The 18985-nt window shown below is 28.9% G+C and overlaps 1 protein-coding gene across 2 annotated transcripts in view; it reads left to right on the top strand.

The window, feature by feature from the left end:
• Positions 1-18985, top strand: part of LOC129956914 (feline leukemia virus subgroup C receptor-related protein 2-like) — a 204357-nt gene that overhangs the window by 35149 nt on the left and 150223 nt on the right. The window contains exon 1 of one of the 2 annotated variants that reach the window (XM_056068946.1): positions 11413-11565. The exons of the other annotated variant lie outside the window; for it this stretch is intronic. The gene's annotated coding sequence lies outside the window, so the exon portion shown is untranslated. Of the gene's footprint in view, positions 1-11412; positions 11566-18985 lie in introns of those variants that run through there. 2 annotated transcript variants of the gene reach the window in all.

Raw genomic sequence — 18985 nt, 5'->3', positions numbered from 1 at the left:
ACATTTTTAAAAATTTTGTATTTGGCATTGTATTTCTTTCCATTGTGTTTTTTCGTTCATAGAATTCCGGACCTTCATTGTTAACTTTTAATGTTATAATTTACATATGAAGTGTGCAATAAATTGTCATTTTCTTTTCTGTCTTTCACGTATGCGTAGTATAGAGAAAGTATAGTAATCGTCAAAAAATTCGAACTCGAGGTTTTGACGAGTCTCCACGTTTTGGACCTCGAGTTCGTGGGTTGACTGTCTGTCCGTCTATACTTTCGGAAATGTGATAATTCAAAACAGCAATGACTTAAATATATCAAATTAAATATGGGATTTTTCGACTACAAGTGGAGTTTTGTGTTGCATTTTTGTTCCAGTCAGTTAAGAAAAACATGTCTAAAACAAATTCGATTTTTGGATGCTATTAACGCATGGGAGGGATTAATCGGCAAGGATACATGATAGATTCAGAAAAAAAAAATCTCGGAATTCATACCAAAAGTTAATATTTCACCATTATTGTGCGCGGTAAGTCGTTATCCGGTATGACAAGTGAGAAATATAGAATATGAAGAATATGGAATATGTGAGAAATATAGAATATGAAGAATATGGAATATGTGAGAAATATAGAATATGAAGAATATGGAATATGTGAGAATTATAGAATATGAAGAATATGGAATATGTGAGAAATATAGAATATGAAGAATATGGAATATGTGAGAAATATAGAATATGAAGAATATGGAATATGTGAGAAATATAGAATATGAAGAATATGGAATATGTCATAACGTAATATGTATCCCTCTAATTTTCTGTTAGCTCCCGTAGAATTTATACTTTAAATTAAAGTGGAAAGGATTATTCTGCAATTAATGCAATAATATTTTTTGCTGAAACAAAGCATTTATTTTATGATATGATTACTGAAAACAGAGTCGCTGAGCGTTTATACCTTATGGGCATTAAAGGATGTCTATCTTAATTTATGTAATAAATATCTCAAGAAATTGTCAACAAATTTTCTCAGATTCATCATGAGCAAATAGATTAATTAACAATGTTTAATTTTAAATGTATCAAACACTAAGAAAATAAACAGAATCGTTTAAAATAATCGGTCGAAAACAGGTTAAAAAAAAACTACTTAAAAAACAATGTACTTAAAACTATAAGCATATACAAAAATACATAACTAACATAAATACAATTTAATTACAAAAGCATACAACTAACCTAAAAATAATTTAAATCACGTCCGCATCCGTTGATAATAGTTGTCAACAATCAGAAGACAATGTGCATGCGTGAATTTTCAACGCCAGTTGGTAACGCAAATGCGTGAATTTTTCTACGCCAGTTGGGGTAACGCTACGCAGATTAGACTTTTTTAATTTCCTTTATTCTGTTTTATTTTAATTTAAAAGTACTTCAGAATGAATCTGAAAGGTCGAATAATTAACAATGTTTAATTTTAAATGCATCAAACATTAAGAAAATAAACAGAATCGTTTGAAATTATCGACCGAAAAATTTTAAGTCTAGCCTCATTAGCGTGGGGAAAAAAACTGAAGCCTTACTCATTTGGCGTTGGGGAAAATGGAAAGAGTTTTTGGCGGGAAAGTTAGTTTTTAATTAATAATTAAAATTATAATTAAAAATTCAAAAAAAGGGACCCCAGGTGCACATTCCCGATTTCCAAGGTATACATGTACCAAATTTGGTAACTGTAGGTCAAACGGTTTGGCCTGTAGAGTGCCAACACACACACACACATTGAGCTTTATATAAGTACTAGCCGCCTGTGGCGACCAGACGGTTCGCCAATCTTAATGCTCGTTAAAATTTTAATAATTAACTATTTTATGTAATTCCTACTTTAATAGCTTCTTCATCAAATATTTTAAAGCTTCAAATTTTGATAGTCATGTAATTCACTCATAATGATATAAAGTCCTGCAGCCATAACATAATATGTATCTCTCTAATTTTCTGTTAATTCCGGTAGAATTTATGCTTAAAATTAAAATGGAAATGACTAAACTGCAATTAATATAATAATATTTTTTACTGAAACAAAGCATTTTTTTTAATAATATGATTACTGATAATAGAGTCACTGAGCGTTTAAACTTTATGGGCACTAAAGAATATCTTTCTTAAGTTATGTAATATCTCAAGAATTTGCCAACAAAATTTTCTCAGATTCATCATGAACAGATCGATTCATTAACAATGTTTCATTTTAAATGCATCAAACTTTAAGAAAATAAAATGAATCGTTTAAAATAATCGGTCGAAAACAGGTTTAAAAAACTACTTAAAAAACGATGTACTTAAAACTATAAGCATATACAAAAAAATATATAACTAACATAAATACAATTTAATTACAAAAGCATGCAACTAACCTAAAAATAATTTAAATAATTGAAAACATGTTAAAAAAATCTACTTAAAAAACGATGTACTTAAAACTATAAGCATATACAAAAAAATATAACTAACATAAATACAATTTACTTACAAAAGCATACAACTAACCTAAAAATAATTTAAATCATCCGTTGGTAACGGTTGTCATGGCAACAATCAGAATGCGCATGCGTGAATTTTCTTCGCCAGCTCCGGTAACGCAAATGCGTGAATTTTTCTACGCCAGTTGGGGTAACGCTATGCAGATTATACATTTTTAATTTCCTTTATTCTGTGTTATTTTAATTCAAAACTACTTCAGAATGAATCTGAAACATGGATTAATTAACAATGCCTGATTTTAAATGCATAAAACATTAAGAAAATAAACAGAATCGTTTGAAATAATCCGCCGAAAAATCTTAACCCTAGCCTCATTACTGCTGGGAAAAAAAAACATTGAAGCCTTACTCATTTGGCGGTGGGGAAAATGGAAGATTTTTTTCTCGGAAAAGTTGGCGGTGGGGAAAATGGAAGATTTTTTTGGCGGGAAAGTTAGTTTTTAATTAATAATTAAAATTCTAATTAAAATTTCAAAAAAAGGGACCCCAGGTGCACATTCCCGACCTCTAAGGTATACATGTACCAAATTTGATAGCTGTATGTCAAATGACCTGGCCTGTAGAGCGCCAACTCACACACACACACACACACATTGAGCTTTATTATAAGTATAGATAGATTTAATTTCACTTCCTGATTCTCCTCGTAAATTGCGTATATAAAGAACTATCTTAACAAAGGAAAAGTTTTTCTACTTCGGATTTCAATAATGAAAAAAAAAATCGCACGATCAAATGTTTGATGAAAGAATGGAAAAAGTTTGAATTTCTTCTCAGCATGGAAATCTATTGTTAAAAATTATGCAGAAAGATATTTTTATTAAAATGTCAAAATTCAGGTAAAATTGATCTCCAATAAAAATTTTTATCTTTAAAAAGGCATTTTTTTAAAGTTCAAAACGATATAAAAACTAGCTTTGTGCAGTTATATTTAGGGTAGTTACAACAGAAAAAGGCCAAAATCAGTATTAATTTTTAATTAATTAAAATTCTAATTAAAACTTCATACAAAAATCTATCCGATGTGCAAATTCTCATCCTCCAAAATATATTTGTACTAATTTCGATAACTCCAAATCAAACGGTTTGTTTGATGGAGCGCCAACACACATTTTTACGCATACATAATTCATCATTAATAATAGAGATGTATAAATGAATAATAATTACTTTTTATCATCCAAATTCCAGCTAGGGACTGGATGCTAGACTGGCTGCTGGAAAATACGCCTCTAGATGTTGCATAATTAGATTTATCATCAAATGAGATGAAGAATCGATAAATAAACAAATGAATATTTTTAACTAGAATAGAATATTGAACAGGTTACTCACTTTGCCCATTCGAAAATGGAATGAAAGTCCTTGAATGAAAAGGAAAACTGGAGGAATTTTATGCTGTGTTTCAAGCCAAATAGCTTGGACTGAAAAAAGTTATTATACGAGTTAGTGAAGAAAATGAGACGATTAAAGTCTGGGCAGACAGTCTCTCACGTTTGCTAGCAATACAAGATCTCCATTCTTTTCATCAACTTTGTCCGAGACATCCAGTCCCTACTCCTCCGAAATCCAAACATTCTCTTAAGATGGATCAAAGCACATGCTGGTTATTGAGGCAATGAAGAAGCTGATATTCTATCAAAAGCAGCCATTAACGAAGATGTTTCAGTTGAAGTTCCAAAACCCCGGTGCCATCTTAAACAGCGTCTCCAGTTAATATTTAAAAGAAAATGGCAAAATCTTTGGGATAGAGGAAACACTGGTCGTTCTGTTTATAAAGTCATCAAAACAGTGAAATTGTAACCACTCTCATGGACTCGTGAAAAAATCCTGTTTGTAAGAGGACATGGTCCATTCCCTTCTTTTTTTCACCGTTTCCTTTTATCAGAAGATGACTGTTGCTCTTGTGGAGAAGACGGCGATCCCATTCACTTTGCGACCTCCAGTCCTTTTACTCTTTCATGGCACCATGAAAACCCTCATCTTTGCTAGAAAGCCTTTGGTACAAAAGAGTCCTTAATCATTCATCTTCAACAACAAAAAAAAAAGAATCATAAACATGATTAGATTCCTAATTGGTTAAGGTGAATTGTTCCAATTAGATTAAACCTAACAATTTTAGGGCATTATTTAATACGCCTCGCATTCTATTCATAATATATCCTTAATCCCCCACAAGAAACAAATTTTTATAATACATTTATATTTTCACTTATACTGTACATCTTCATGTTCATTCACTCAGTTTTATTGTTCTCCAGATATTTTTCACTCTAGTGTTTATCATTTCTTGCTATATTATATGCATTCGTATTTTGTCATTTTTTCGTTTCTTTTCGATTGATTGCTGCGTAGTTTTTTAAAAATAAGTTCACCTACTTTTCTATTAAACTGGAAAGAGGCACTTGATTTCTAGAAACGGAGGTGTGGTGTGGTATTAAGTGTTAAGACTGCAATATTAACATCCGAAATCTGTCGAGGATTGTTGAAATTTGAATTGTTGGAAACTTGATAAACAATTGTCAAAAAAGGGGGGGGGCATCTCTGTCACTTTTTAAAAATTTATTGTCGCATCTTCACAAAACTGATATCGATGGAAATGTATTAATAGGACAGGTTTGTTGAGGTAGGCAAATTGATTATCCAAGTTCGTGAAAATTTTCCAATATGGAAATCAAGAATTTTTTAATATTTCGATTCAACAGGTCTTCTTACGTATGTGTATCAAATTTCGCTGTGAAATTCTACCTCCACAAATATATACTTCTTGAAATATACTTAATTTTGTTCTCGGAAAACTCCGCCCCAAAAGATCCTAACTACCGGGAACCGTATATTGCATTAATCTCCTCTTGTTAATAGTAAAATTAAGACTTTTTTGCATGTTTATTTCAGGAATTTCAGAGGAATAAGCAATACGAATTGATAATTCTGAAAAATTTTGTTCAATAAGTCTTGAGTGTATAACATAAATTATGAAAATTATTCTGTAGTGTAGTGTTCTGTTTTCGGTACGAAGATCTCATTTCATGGAAGCAAAACTTCTAATATTATTACATATTTATGTAAACATAATTTTTGAAGCAGAATCGTGGCCGAAGACAGAGAAGACACTTAGAATTTTAACTTCGTTTTATTCCATCCCGGGAGGCATAATTTATGTACAAGCAGAAGCGAGAGCACATTAACGCAGAACACAAGAGCGAAAAGAGGAACAGCTAATGAAAGATTCATCCCTGCGATTATATATTGTGAGATTTTGATAGGGGTTTCTTTACACGTGTCGATTTAGGCAAAGGAAATATAGGGATCTTTTAAAAGAATATCTTAGCTCGGCAATTTCTTTATCCCTTCACTCTGAGTGTGGGAGCTTGTCAATGTCTGAAATTTTACAGAGATTCTGTTGCATTAATTAAATAGAAAAAATGGAATGGGATCAGGAAATAAGAGAACATTTTAGAATGAAGTTAATAGGGGCTGAATTAAGATAAAACTTTGAAAATTAATTAGGATTAAATTAAATTTTAAAATATCATTACATTTTTACCTTAAAGTATATTATAAATAATATTTCCTTATTTCATTTCTGAAGCATTCTGCTAATATGCATCATATTTTCTACACAAAATTCCGTCAGTTAATATGTGACAATTAGATGTGAGATATTTTTAACAAAATAGCAATACTTTTTAGATGAGTAAATATTCTTGTAATTATATACTGATATAAGAATTTTCCTTTGATCAAAATAAATAAAATGTATCAATTTATCAAATAAATAAAATAAAATTTATCAATTAGATCAAATTTATAAAATAAAAATTAGAAAATAATCGAAGAATCAAATAAAAAACAAAACATATTTTAAAAATTCTTTGAAATAGTTTTTATCACTACTAAGCAGATTAGAATTGCATAAAGTTATAGAAAATCTTTTATGCATAAAGTATTAATAAAAAAGATTTAAAAAAAGCTGTTTGAACAAAGTACGATTGCATATATTAGTAAAAATATGAATGGATAAAATAGAATTAAAAAATTATTATTGAATTTAATGCTCGTTTAGATTTTATCACAGTGTCATCTTTAAAAATAAAATCGGGAAGTAAAGCTAATTAGACTTAATCTTCTATTTGTGATACATCTGCTAAAATGTGCCTTAATCAAAGTTCTATTTATAGTAATAAATTTTTAATAACTATTATTTTTAATAACTAAAATGACAGAAAAAATCTCGCTTTTTCTATTCATCGTTGATGAAAATTAAAAAAAAAAAAACTATATATTTTTATAACTTGACTCAGGCAGACAACATGAAGACTAATATTAGGCATAATTTCCAACTAAAATTGCGTGTCTGTATAAATTAGAATTTAAGATATCATGTTTCAAAAAATATGCTAATTAGCTCATTAAATATTATTTAATTAAGAATTAGTGTAATATGGTTTTTTCTCACTGAAATGAGTTCAAACATATATTAATGACCTACTGTGAAAAAACTGGATTTTTAAAGTTAAAATTAAAACAAAAATCTAGTGTGTACATACACCTTAATATAAATGTGGCATCAAAAACTTTTGCTGCTAATCTTAATTTTCTTTTAGTGAAACTTGAATCATGAAAATTATATTTCATAGAAAAAGAACCTTTTTAATAAATCGTCTGCCTATCATTTTTCAACTACTTAAAAAATAATTCTAAAGAAATATTTTTATTTCATATAAACTATTTAAGTTTTTCAGAATATTCGATTATTTTTAATCAAAATAAGATTTTAATCAAATTGTACGACGAATTACCATTCGTAATGAAATATTAAATCATCGGTCTTTTTAAATTTAGTTTTATTAATCGAAAATAAAGAAGGTGATTTTTAATTGATATATCCAAAATTTATTTACAGAGAGAAATATTGATATTTTTTGACATTTTCTAAAAAATTTCTTACCATGACAAAATATAAAAATTAAAATATGTCATTTTGGATTCATTTGTGATAATTTTTTTGCATATCTTTTTGAGAACTGCTGGAAACGCCATGGTTAAATTACAGGATAAATTACTGACTTTAAAAACTAGACGAATCATTTCTATGAATCATTATTTTCTATATTCCCATATATTGGGACAATTCTTAAGATCTTTCTTTCCTTTCGTTGTGTATTTTTTTAACTCAGTCAGCTTTACATCAAATCAGTAGGTTTTCAACGTGAGAAATCTAAGAAAACTGAGAGTTGCCGCAAAAAAATTTGACGATGATTTGAAAATAAATTTGTAGATAGCCCCTAATGCCAAAGTGATCTGCATGTGTATAATATAATTTCTGGTTAACCTTTTGAGCAGAAGTACGGCGTTTAGAGTATACCATTGACTATGTATTTTAAAGCCAAATAAACATCGTGTGAGGTAAAATGCCTACCAACTTCCTAACCTCTAATTAGTATCCTTTATTTTCTTTAGTACTTTTCCCCTTCGAACTTTGGGGCCGCGGTGGCCTGGTGGTAATGTCTCGGCTTCGGAACCGGAGGGTTTCAGGTTCGTGACCCGATTCCACCGAAGCGCCGTCGTGTAAGGGGGTCTGTTGCACGTTAAATCCGTCATGACCAAACGTCCTCCCGCTGGTGTGGTGTGGTGTGGTGTGGTGTGGAGAGGGGGGTGCCAGCTTAAGTGTAGTCCTCGTCATCTGACCGCGGTTCAAAATTACGAGGTCCGTCCCAAAATAGCCCTAGTGTTGCTTCAAACGGGACGTTAATATAACCAAACCAAACCCTTTGAACTTTGAACAGCCAATTCGATTAGTTACTCAGTTCGGTCTGTTGTCTTTCCCGACTTTTATGACACATTTGATAAAAAATCCCTCCTAAGAAATATGCCTCTACTTTGAAAAAAGTAAGCATTTAAAAGGCCATTATTTTCTAATAATAATGTATAAAAATATTTTTGGTATTGAGATTGATATAAGAAAAGTGAGCTTATAAAATTTAGCTTATTTCAATTTGTCATCGGTTATCAAGAAAAAAAAATCGTATGAATTTTAATTATCAATTTAAATAGTTTAGTAAGTTCTTATCAATTAAAATAGTTTAGTAAGTTCTTGTATTTTATCTTGTGATTTTTTTAGTAACCTATTTGATAATATTTTCATTCATTTATTTGATTTCCAATTTTGTAAAATTTGTAACTATGTAAATTTCTGTATTTTCTGAGTGCAATTTATTTTTTTCCGGAACTAAATAAGAGATTCAATAAACCTAGATTTCCTAATTTTTGCTGGAAAGTTAACTAAGGTTTAAGTTATGTATGCGTTTCTGCAAAGAAAAAAAAATCTACTGAGATTAATTTTTTTATATATCTTAGATGTTTAGTGAAACTTTAAGAAAAAGAAGAAGAATGGGAAAAAAAAAAAAAAGCTCACAGCAACAACAGCAGAATAGTCTTCCCAAAATTTTCTCGCATATTCTCTAATAAAGGTGTTATTCCACAAACCCCGCAATAAAATGTGGACGTTGGTCAATTGCCTCTTAGGGCATTGACGTACAATAATTATGAAATATTAATTTTTGGCATGAAATTAGTATTTTTATTGAATATATGTATAATTCTTGACATGCGGTTAATAGTGTCTGGAAACTGAATTTATGTTTTAGAACCGAAGCGCAATGCACATTATATTTTATATTGATTTTTGGACGGACATTATCGTGCTGATTTGGCGAAAATAGTAGTGTGCGAAGTGAAAAACTTCTGATACCTTTATCTGCTACTCTTAGGAAGGCACTTCGTAATGGAGGATGACAAGCTTTTGGCATGGTGGTGATTTTCGCCACTTTGGAGGGTACACGAAAAGGTTGGGGTCTGGCGCCTCCCATCTATGACGGGACGTACTTCCTTAAGCCGTGTTCCAACGACCCATGATTCTTCAGACGGGGCACGCATTTCCCCCCTTGACCCTTTCTTGCAGTTTCCTGGGGTTCTTTGATGCCTGTCCAGTTTACCGAGTTTGTCGGTAAATTGGATAAACATCAAAGCACCCCAGAAAACCGGAAGACGGGGAAATCAGGGGAAAGTGTGCTTCGTCTACAGGCGAATAGGTCGTAAGAACGCCGCTTTAGGGAAGAGTTGTACCGTGCCCGGTGATGGCCCTTAACAGTCAACCACAGTTCCCGCTAGGAATGTTGTAGTGGCAATCCGGTCGTTCAGTTTTTTTTTTTATTATTATTATTATTATTCGTGTGCCTTCGAGGCGGGTCGAAGAGTAAGTGGTATGATTTACCTTTACCTGCTAAATTAATTCTTCAGTATTCCCACAATTTTCTATTGACAAATCTACATGAAATTAATAACATATGGTGTCTATTTAATATGTTTAAAATGAAGCAAATTTGGTTTTGAAATTAAAACTATTAGGTTATTTATGGATAAAGCAACTTTTTTTAAAGACTGCTATCGCTTGATGAATAGATTTTGCAACATTGCGGATATTTAAGCAAATGAACCACCATTAACTCATTAATTGCCACGTTCTCCATTTGTGGATTTTGGAATTTTACGTACATTTCTCAGCACTAAAAATATATTTAATACGCCTGCCACTTTAATTGCATCCCACGTAAATATATCAATCAATACTGTGTGTGAAAGAAAGTGTGAAATCTGTGTTTCGTTTCTTCACAACAAACGAAGAAATGAAATGCGAAATTGGTCTATAAGTTGAACGGAACAGAATTGTCATAATTGAAGAATTATATTTTTGGTTTGGTTTTTATATTATAATGAAATACTGAACATAAATCTGTAATTTAGAGGATACTGTAGCGATTCTGTTACTTACAAGTCTTTTGTTTTTTATTGAAATGATTTTATTCATCATTTTATATCGATATCCTTTTTCAAAAGTATAAAATATTTATATATATATATATATATATATATATATATATATATATATATATATAATATAAATTATAAGACGAAAAATTACAAAAAAATGGCTGTTAATGGGTTAAATACGATTTAGGGTTGGATAGTTAAAGTTACAGAAATTAAAGCCTAAGAAGTGCAGTAAAGCCACAAATCCTACACAATTCAGAAATTAAGGTTGCTATAAATTTTAAATTCATATTGTTAAGAAATAAATAATTTAAAGAGTGCGGTTAATTTTATAATAATTGCATGCTTTTAAAATTGCAAATTAACCTTTTAAAGGGCCATTCTTTTCTTATCATGGCATATTAAAATATTTTTAGGAATGAGATTGACCTGAGAAAAGAAATTCATTTAGCTTATTAGATAAATTAAATTTGATTTATTAATTAATTTGATTAATTAATAACTAAATAATAAATGAAGACTTATTATTTTGTGTGAGATAAGAAACCGAAGTGTCTAAGTTTCTTTTATGCTGAAAAATTTGTGAGAACTTATTCCAGCCTACATCACTTCATATAAAGATTGATTAATTTGGTGGTAAGCATACTTCCTCCGCCTTTATTAAGGTTAATAAATATGACAATTTTTTTTTTTATTTTAGCATTTGTAGATTACTAGAAATACCAAGCGATCGAATACTTTTATGAATGGCCGTAGCTACTACATTCATTCCACTGATTTATAAAGGGATCTTCTGCATCAAGGTTTTCATCAATTAATCAGTGAAAAGAGGCGCAAAAGGAAGTCTCATCGGTAAACCACTCTTGGGAACCATGTTTTTTTCCTTTTCATTAACTAACAAACCGTAAAAAATAATTCCCTGATGAAATGTTTATAAAGATTTCCTTTCTGCTACTGATTTATAATCTTGCGACATTGAAATTATCTGCAATAGAGATAAATCCTCAACCCCAAGGACAAAGCCAGGGAAAACGGAAATAAATGGAGGTTGACAGGTGATTCCTAGGCTGTCCGAGTAATAGAAATATTGGTCACAAGAAACAAGTCTCTTTAACATCTCGTTCGATCTTCTCTAGAATGCAGTGGTGCACTTGACTTCCAGTTCTGAATAACATCAGCAGTGGGGAGAAGATCACAAGTATGTATTTTGATTTTTAAAGAATTTAGTAAGAATATGATTTGTGAGGTGTTTATTGGATCGTTTTTTTTTTCACAGTACTGTGTTAGTAACAGAATTTAATTGTTATAAAAAATTACAAAACTGTTTTGGATATGCATCGATTTATTTAAAAATCTGGCATTTTGCTTCCAGCGGATTCTAAAATTTCTCATGTAAAGTCTAGTTTTCCAAGAAACCAAGAGATTTAAACATTTTTTCGATACAACTGATATTCTCATTTTTCATTTTATCCACGGAAATTCATTTCCTAATGTTTTTAAATATCGTTTGGTAAAGTTTAGTGTTTCGAGAAGCTAGGAGATTTAAAAATCCTTTCGATACAGTTAATATTCTCATTCTTCCATTTATTCTCAGTTTACTTCCAGCAGTTTTTTTAAAAAAATGTTTGATGCAAATTGATTTTCCAAGATTCTAAGAGATTTAAAAATATTATGATACGATTCATAGTCTCATTTTTCATTTTTTCCTTGCCATTCATTTCCTGCTGTTTTTAAATATCATTTGGTAAAGTTTAGTGTTTTAAGAACTTAGAAGATTTAAAAATAATTTCGATACAGTTAATATTTTCATTCTTCTATTTACTCCCAGTTTATCCCCAGCAGTTTTTTTTAAAGCGTGTAAGGCAAACTGATTTTCCAAAGAAGCTAAAAGATTTAAAAATATCTTGATACAACGGATATTCTCATTTTTCATTTTATCCGCGGGCATTCATTTCCTTGCTGTTTTTAAATATCGTTTGGTAAAGTTTAGATTTTCTAGAAAATATGAGATTTAAAAATTATTTCGATATAGTTAATATTTTTATTCTTCCATTTACTCACAATTTACTTCCAGCAGTTTAAAAAAACGTTTGATGGAGACAAAGAAGACAGAAGATTTAAAAATATTTGGATAGAACTGATATTCCCATTTTATTTTTTATTTTTTCCCCGGCGTTCACTTCCTGCTGTTTTTAAAAAATCGTTTGGTAAAATCTAGCTTTTCGAGAAAATAGGAGATTTAAAAATCATTTTGATACAGTTAATATTTTCATTCTTCCATTTACTCTCAATTTACTTCCAGCAGTTAAAAAAAACGTTTAATGGAGACAAAGAAGATAGAAGATTTAAAAATATTTGGATAGAATTGATATTCCCATTTTTTTTAATTTTTTCCCCGGCGTTCACTTCCTGCTGTTTTTAAAAAATCGTTTGGTAAAATCTAGCTTTTCGAGAAAATAGGAAATTTAAAAATCATTTTGATACAGTTAATATTTTCATTCTTCCATTTACTCTCAATTTACTTCCAGCAATTTTTTTTAAATGTTTGATGCAAGCTGATTTTTCAAGAAGCTAGGAGATTTACAAATATTTCAATAGAATCGATATTTTCATTTTCATATTTTCTTCGGTGATTCTCTTTTTGCTATTTTTAAAAATCGTTTAATAAAGTTTAAGTTTTCGAGAAAATATCAGATTTAAAATCACTCGTTGCAGTTGATACTCTCATTTTAATTAATGATTTTGTATATCAGAACATTTATTCATTTAATATATATTCTCATAATATTTATTTTCTTTTTTTTTAAATGCTATGTATTTTGAAAATATTTCGTTCCGTTTTTTCGTATACTATGTTATATATTTTGAAAATAGTTCGGTTTGAAAATAACTGTCATTTTCCTGGCATATCTATAGATTGGATGCAATTACTGCCTCAGAATATTGAATTTAATTTTATCAAAGGACATAACATTCGGAAATAACTGAAGACCTTATTATCTTTAATAAGTTAGACAAATACAACAACCACATTTCTACTTTGAGTTGGAGGCATTGTTGTTATGATTCTGTCTGCGGTGGTGTAACAATTATATTGCTGCTATTTGTGTCCGCTTCGTAATGAAATGGATAGGAAACCAGTAGAACGGGTGACTCGCTAAATAATTGCTCCATGAATTCATATGCAAATATGATACTGAGAATTCCGCATGGACGAAATCACCTTGTATATGATAGCCCTTAAGCTAAAACATTGCCTAGAAAAATAATTTGTATCATTTGTATTCGTGTCAAAGACTGAAGAGATTATAAATATCTGCTAATTTTCTAGAGGTGGAAAAAAACAGCATTTGTCGCAGGATGAAATAATTTTAGAAAAGTCAGTCTTATTCTAAAAATCCATCTGTTAGGAAAAGATATAATAGAAAGAGAATTTGGAATCACACATTCTCTAGTTTTTGAGTTACAAATCATGAAATAAACCATATTTTATTTATTACATTATCCTTTTAAAACATTTAAAAAATACTTATTATGTTGCTTTTCCTCTTACCTACTAAATATATTTTTTTATAATTTTTAAGATATGCAATGTAATATACAGGGTGTGTCAAAAACCTTGACCGCGGCTTTTATTCCTTAAATATTGATCATAGACATAGACTTTAAATCATAAAGATGTGTAAAAAAAGGTGCAAAATGTTATGAAATCGATTAAAATTTTCAGGGGATTAAACTTTTAAAAATATTAAATTTAAATTTTTATACGGACCCGCACAAAAAAATTCCCCAATGAATAAAATGTGCCCCATACTTTAATAAGGTCATATACAAAATTTCAGAATTTTGTGATGAAACTCTCAAAGATAGTTAAAACAAAGTTGGTGAAGGGTCAATCACAAATTAAAATACAAATGTTTACAGCTTCAGTGCAGATGACGCAATGCAGGAAGACATCATAAGAAAATAAAATATGCTTCATATCTTTAGTTTTAAATACAAATTTTAAAATCTATGCTTCCTGAAAAATACTTTAAAATTTTATATCATGAATTACAGAATATAACTTAAAAATAGCACAGTCAATGAACTTGTAAAAAAACTTATGTAACCTTTTCTTTAAGTAATCTTTCCTTAAAGTTATTATTTTTACAAATTTGTAATACTTTGGAACCAATAAATAGCAAAAATATTATTTATTTATTCAATCAGCATTTTCTTTGTTCATTTGTGTACGACCCCCGAAACACGAACATCCGACATGATTTTTCCTCTTTCCGAACTCATATCCAGGCATCGAAAAGTCGCTTAAATCAACATTTATGTAGTTTCATATCTTTGAGACTTTTTGTGATAAATTGCTGAAATTTTGTACATGACCTTATTAGAGGATGGGGCACATTTTACTCTCTGGGAATTTTTTAAACGGGGTCCGTATAAAAATTAAAATTTCGTATATTTTGAAGTCTAATCCCCTGAAAATTTTAGTCGATTTCATAACATTTTGCACCTGTTTTTACGCAACTTTGTAATTTACAGTATATGTCTGTGATCAATATTTAAGGAATAAAAGCCGCGGTCAAGGGTTTTGAGACACCCTGTAAGTAAAATATTTTTATATAACATAATAATCAAAAGAAAAAAGAAATGTTCCGATTTGGGAATTCAGTATTTATAACTAAATCGAGAAAACGGAAAAATTCAATTGTTTTAAAAAATAAAATGCATTGCATTTTGATTTTATGCTTAGAAAGCTTTAAAATCATCAGTTAAAAAATTATGGTTGATCATACACGAAAAGAAAGTTCAGACTTTTCCATAAATTATTTAAATTAATTCTGTTCACTTAATGGCATATTATTTATGAGGAAGACCACACATGTGAGGCGCAAACGATCTTTTTGCTCATTACATCATCATGAAATTTAATTTTATAGCTGCTGTTTCAGCTGGTTGGAAATTAAAAAAATAACTTTATTCTAGTCTCAAAAACGGATAAAAATACCTGATTAATTGCAGGCTATGATATCTACGCCATCTTAGATCATAGCGTAACTTTTTATTGCGTATAATTTCCGCATTACGTGATTTTATTTTTGATGACAATTATTCCCGGTTCTTCTCATTCTTTAGAACTCTTTTTAAATGACCATTTCGCTTTCTCAGAGCATTTTTTGTTCTTTTTTGCTAACTAAAAATTGTTTAAGATAATGAAAATAAATGATATGATCTTTTATGACTTAATACTTATATCACGTCTGGCGCCGCGGTTTTTCCCGTTCTTCTTATAGTCCAAATAAAAAATGTAGGAAATTTATTTTTATTACGAATAAATCTCGAGCAATTCCGTATTTTATCGTGAGATATCTGGGTTTCTTTGAATCAAAAGATACTATTCAAACGTTCGTGATTCCAATTTCTGTCTGCGGTGTTCTGTTTTGCAGCTCAAGTGCTTTGAAAAACTGTTCTACTCTGATTTGCATACAATAGAATTACAAAAAAGATTTTAAAATGTATATTATATCTGGTTGTGCTGATGCCAGTTGTGTAATGCAGTTCCGAAAATCAAAAGACAAAATTATTATTTTTTATATATTTCCGGATTATTCTGACGTTCCGAAAATTTGGATTAATAAATGCGAAAGAAAAGACTTCTTTTTCATTGCAAATGCTCGAATTTACCATCTGCGCTTCAACGAAAATAATTATACACATGTTTTAAAATCAGAAATATTTATTTTGCCAAAGAAAAAAAAATTAAACCGTAAGTTGTTCAACATTAAATTTGTCATCAGATGAAATGAAGAACCAAGAAGTTGTTCAGTTACAGAAAAATTTTCTTAATTAAAGTGGATTATCATCTTCTGAAAAGATCTGAAGATTTATTTCTCGAAGTTCACGAAAATGAGCGTTGGAAACTCTGTTGATAGAAAACTATTCTAATTAAAGGTATTTAATATCAAGTTATATTATAATTTATTCTGCTTTAAGAATAAAAATAGCTAATTAAGAAACATTTATTATAAATTCAGCAATTATTTATTATTATTTTGCACAAAGTTTTTGATATTATATACTTTGTAATGTGAATGAAAATGCTATATATATGTTCATTATATATTTGCATTATTCTGATATGAATTATATGATGAAAGCAATTAAGTAAAAATAACATTTTTTTTTCATATTTGCTCAAAATTATAAATTAGTTTTAAATAATATCTGAAGAATATTTAATAATCTGTTATTCTAATTGGATAAAAAGGTAAAATCCTAGATGGGCCCACCTCTTGGCGACTTATTTGAAATCTCGCCAAGTTGACTACTAATTGAATATTTGTTATTATTATTATTATTTTTCAATTAAAAAACGATACTTGAAGGCCAGAAATAATAATAAATATAATAAATAAATAAATAATAATAAAATAAAATAAAATAATAAATAGTTGATAATAAAAATAAATCAATAAAATAAAATAAAATAAATAAAAAAATCCATCTAGGTTGATTATTTATTAATAAAATAAAATAATAAATAAATAATAATAAAATAAAATAATAAATAAGTAAAAATAAGAATAAAAAAATAAATAAGTAAAAATAAGAATAAAAAAATAAATAAAATAAAATAAATATATTATAAAATAAATAAATTAAAAATAAATTTTAAAAATCCGTCTAGGTTGCCACATTGAAAACGTTATCGCCACTCGTTTGGCCAGACTTCAAAAAGCTTGTGCTTGGATCCACCCGATAAAAATAAATGAAATGCTATTATTTAAATGATTGTGTATTTTATAATAGGAGAATAAAATTATTCTGAACTTTTCTGTTTCTTAAAAGTAAGTCCGTAGTATGTTTGATAAAATCTTATAACTTTAAATGAGCAATTCTTGTATGTATAAAAATTTACTTATAACGAAAGCGGCTCTAAAAATTTAGATCAAATTTTATATCGAGATAAGATTTTGCTTTTTAAATTTCTGTATATAGGTGTCTTTTCTGAAAATGCGCGATTTTACCCACAAAAACATTTTGTATAGCTAACTATTTGAATAAGTATATTCAACTTCCACTTCGAAGTGTGGCAGTGCAGTATAGTGGTCAGAACAAAATGAATGATGCTTGTATTGTGTTTCGAGTCGTGCTTTTTGATTTTACTTATTTTTTTTACTTTTTTACTTATGTATTTATCTTTAATATTTTTGTTTTTTAAGTTTCTCTATATAGGTATCTTTCCTGAATAAGCGCGATTTTACACACACAAACAAACAATATTTTTTATGACTAACTATTAGAACCTTTTTCTATTTGCTCTCATGCTGACAATGTCATACAGCGCCATCTCGGACCTGATTTTACACCATGTTAAAACTGAGTGTAAGTTCAAATACATAAGTAATGATAGATAAACTGTGAAATGAATAAGATAATGCAGCAGATGGTTTCGAATAACAGGTTAAACTAAATGCCTTTACGAATTTATTTATTTAAATGATCAGTTCTTATATAGGTAAGATTGAAAAATATTCATATATTATTCATGAAAAATATTCAGTATGTGATTCGTATCTAAATATTTTCTCCAGAAAAAAAAAAAAAAAACCCACGGTTTACCAAAAAAAAAAAAAAAAAAAAAAAAAAACTGCCGAGCAAAGCTTGATTTTCCAGATATTTATATTAATCCACTAACGGCTAGCTTTATAAATAACTGTTTATATGCAATGTTTACAAACTAGTAGAAATATTTTTTAAACTAGGCAAATTGTTATTTATATGCTATATTTCAATAGTATAATGTAATTCAATCTATAATATAAAAAAAATAAATACATTAATCAGCGAAAATCGCGGATAAAAAAATCTGTCCGTGATGATTTCCAACCCATGGAAATCTTAAGATAAATATTTGGAGAATTGAGATTTGAGTTTTAGAAGAATCTACTTTTTTTCATTCACAACTATATTAAAAAAATTTGATATTTATTAAAATAGTCCAAAATTTGGATTTTTTTCGTATCGTTTGTTTCTTTGTCTTCAAAATTCCATGTAATATTAGATCCAAGAAAGATGTTTTTGTTCCTGAAAGAGCTTTTAAATTTGATATTTATTGTGTTTAATGTTGGAAGAAAGCGACGAACGTCTAGCATTGACGTCATCAACGTATTCGAATCCTTGAGCCTAACTATTCTATTCTCAAATAACCTTGACGCTATCAGAGACTTGCGTTAAATAAAGCTCTGTTTTGCTTAATAAAATGCAGTTAAAGTAATAATAATAAATATATAAATAATAAACAATTTTAGCCCATTATCATTTCTTTGATAACTCAGAAATTCTTCTCAATCAATTTTGCTTTGAAAATAATAATGCTATTTTTTTAAATACTAATTACAAATTTTTTAATATCTTAAACATGAAAAGCAAAATAAATGTAAAGTTATGCATATCTAACTAAAAAAAATTTCACAGTTCGCAAACTTTATTGGATTTTGAACGTAAGCAAATTTTGCTCAATGAATATGAAAATGTTGTCTTACAATTAACATTGATTTGATTTTTAAGCAAAAAACAAAAAGTTTCTGAAGAAAGTTTCAATATTTTTTCTTAAGCCA

The sequence above is a fragment of the Argiope bruennichi genome, chromosome 11 (genome assembly GCF_947563725.1).
Source record: "Argiope bruennichi chromosome 11, qqArgBrue1.1, whole genome shotgun sequence".
In the NCBI taxonomy this organism is placed as follows: domain Eukaryota; kingdom Metazoa; phylum Arthropoda; class Arachnida; order Araneae; family Araneidae; genus Argiope; species Argiope bruennichi.
Note: the sequence above shows the minus strand (reverse complement) of the source record. Positions and strands in the feature narration are given on the sequence as shown.